Genomic DNA, 3,432 nt, shown 5'->3' with positions numbered 1-3,432 from the left:
TTTTGGTTGCTGATAATCTTCAATAGGAATGTTTTGGTTGCTGATAATGTTCAATCTTTTATTTGCTGACAATGTTTTGGTTGCTGATAATCTTCAATAGGAATGTTTTGGTTGCTGATAATGTTCAATAGGAATCTTTTATGTAAACTACTGATTCTGTATCATACTTTGGATGATGTCATCGGTACAGGAGTGTATTTTCTGTTACACTAACTGGCAGAGCAGTCTTTGAGGAGTACTAAACACACATAAAACTTGCTAGATTCACCTGGAGCACATACCACTTACTGGCGCTAAACACAAACTTGCTAGATTCACATGGAGCACGTATAACAGCCAGCCACTTTCACTGTGCCACCATCTGCATATTATCAATCAAAATCTTAAGGATTAGTAACGGTACGTGGTTGACATTTCTTCACTTTTTTGCACATATACATACATATACGTCGATTTGTGATAGTGCTCAAATACGATATTTCGCGCAAATACAAAAAAAAAAAAAAAATTTTATTAAAAAAAAACGCGAGTGATTTTGTGGTTTCAGTACATTATAAATCAATATATTTCTTGCTTCAATATTCGATTGTGAACATATTAACTTACACAATTGCTTGGTCACCTTTTACATTACACTCACTGTGGTTTGTTAGTGTAACCATTGCCTCAAATTAAACTTCGGCAAACATATTTTCTATTAAATTTCTTAATTGAAACACTTTTCCACTTTTCGTGTCACAAATAGTTTGATTTGCTAACTCATCACACTAACAACCACTTGAGTTTCGAGGATCATAACCTCATTTATTATTGAATTTTTGTTTTGCAAGGATTCGAAGCAAGTATTATCGAAGTATTATCGCTGTAATACCGCTTCCACAAAACCACTTTTCGCGCGATATAACCTTTGGATAAAAAATATACACGTTTTGTCCACATTTCAAACATATCCTTCCATTGGACTTGGGTGTGAGTTGGGTGGCGACCATCTTCTGTAAATACGTACATATATAAGTGCAAATACATACATACACACGCACATACAAACAAAAATAAATAAATAAATTTATACGTTCGCTTAAATTCCGTTGTTATAATCTTCGATTGTGGTGATTTTTAGCTTTGTTTACAACATTCCAAAAAGTACCTAGTTAAGTTTTCGTTTCGCCTTGGGGTTTTATTCACTAAGCAAATAAAGTATGGATAAATTTATTCGCTTGGCCGACGCTGTGACAGAGTTTGAGGCCGAAGAGGAACTTAAAGCTATGTGGAGGAAGGTAAAGACAGCGTACGAGGAACTAGTACATTCCGATAGGTTAGACGCCACAGGAGTTGCCACTGTGAAACCTAAGTACAAAAATTCCTATGCTGTATACTTGCGCTGCATGTCAAACATGGCAGAACTCCATGCAAAGTTCGTAAAGAATGACAAAGATGTTGAGGATATGTCCGCCCGATAACATAATATTCAACTTCCTCCGAGTGACACGGACATACTCAAAGGCGACTCTCTCACATGGCCTACGTTCCGAGATATGTTTACGGCCATATACATACTCAACAAGCGCCTCACTCCTGTGGAAAAATTGTTCCACCTAAACCAAAAAACAGAGGGGGAGGCCAGAGAGATAGTTAGTAAATGTCCATTGACTAACGATGGCTTTCAAACAGCCTGGAAAAATTTGAGTGATAGATACGAAAATAAACGTATCCCCGTAAATGCCCAATTAAAGATTCTTTTCAACCTACAGGCGGTACATAGCGAGTGCAGTAGCTCCATCAAACAATTGCAGCGAGATATTAATAACTGCATCTCGACACTTAAAACTGGGATGCAATCATTACATATCTCTGCTCAACGAAGTTACCAGAAACTACATTAGCGTTGTGGGAGCAAAGTATTGAAAGCAAAACTGAAATATCCAAGTGGGAGGGCATGGATAAATTTCTTTCACAACGGTTTCAAACTATAAACCGTTTCAGATATTAGAGGCATTAAACCTAACTCCACTGCAGGGCCGCACAATAGTAGGCATACCAATGAAGCTCATCAAAAAAGATTACAATCATTCCATGCTAGTGCACCCAAAGCAATTTGCAATTTCTGTAAGAGCAACGAGCACAAGCTATCAAGTTGCCAAGAATTTCTCAACCTAGCACCAGCCGGCAGAATCAACTTCCTAACGAATAACAACATTTGATTGAACTGTCTATCCTCCGGACATAAGTTGTCAAGGTGCAGAAGCTCATTCAATTGTAGAACGTGTCACCTGCGGCACCACACGATCCTCCACACCCAGGCCGTTCCGCCAAAAGCAACCTTTCCAGCTAACAATTAGCATCCCACAGACGACATCGCGTTATCTTCCGCCCAAGCACAAGCAATACGCGACTCTACAAATACAGTAAATAACGTTCAATCTTGTTTCGCTAACACGAGAAAAGGGGTTTTATTAGGAACAGCGCGTGTTAATATATTTTTCCATAACACTAACTTTTCAGCTCGCACTCTAATAGACTTCGGCTCAGAAGCCTCCTTCATTACAGAAAGCCTTAAACGAAAAATTAACCTGCCTTCAAAGAGAATACGTGCTCAGGTATCAGGCATCAACAACACTGTTTCTGCGCAAGTTAAGGAAACGTGCACTATTCAATTACGGTCTCCTATTGACTCCTCAATAAATATAAACACGCAAGTCCTCGTTCTACCAGGACTCACCGGAAACTTACCGACTTGTGAAATCAAAGCTAAGACTAAGCAAGCGTTTTCGGACCTTCCGTTAGCGGACAAGGACTTTTTCAAAAATGAACAGGTTGATTTTATCCTGGGCGGCGACATTTATGCCCAGATAGTATTGAGTGGTATCAGAAAAAACGTGTTAGGGACTCTACTTGCCGAAGAAACCGACTTTGGCTGGATATTAACTGGCCAGACAGAGCCGATATACCCAACAACCAAACACGCATCTTTCTTCAATGCGGTCTCTTTCAAAAAGCATCTTACGTCATCAGAAGGCGTCCCAAAAACTAAAACTCAAAATATGGAGAAATATTTTAGTACACAAACGCTAAAAGCACGGCGAATCTTAATTTCCAATTTTTTGGGCGGGGGAGAGACTGACGCTACGCTTCGTAATAACTCCTCACCCCGAAGAGGCACACATGGTGGTACGAACGTACACTCCAATCGATTCGCTAAAACTCCTCCAATCACCTCTTCTTTCATAACCCAGAGCGAGCGAAAGTGGTGGCGCAGCAGAGCAACCTCAACAATAGCACCTCATGAAGAACGACAGGATGCAGGAGAACAATACCACAACTTGCAATCAAACAGGGTACGACATCCTACCACAAGGATAGCCCAAATTCCACTTCCTTAGAACCTAAAGGATTCCACTCTAAAACCCGCAAAATTTAATACAGTCCACTACA

Source organism: Rhagoletis pomonella, unplaced genomic scaffold (genome assembly GCF_013731165.1).
Source record: "Rhagoletis pomonella isolate Grant_MI unplaced genomic scaffold, Rhpom_1.0 Rhpom_scaffold_00064, whole genome shotgun sequence".
Lineage (NCBI taxonomy): Eukaryota > Metazoa > Arthropoda > Insecta > Diptera > Tephritidae > Rhagoletis > Rhagoletis pomonella.
Note: the sequence above shows the minus strand (reverse complement) of the source record.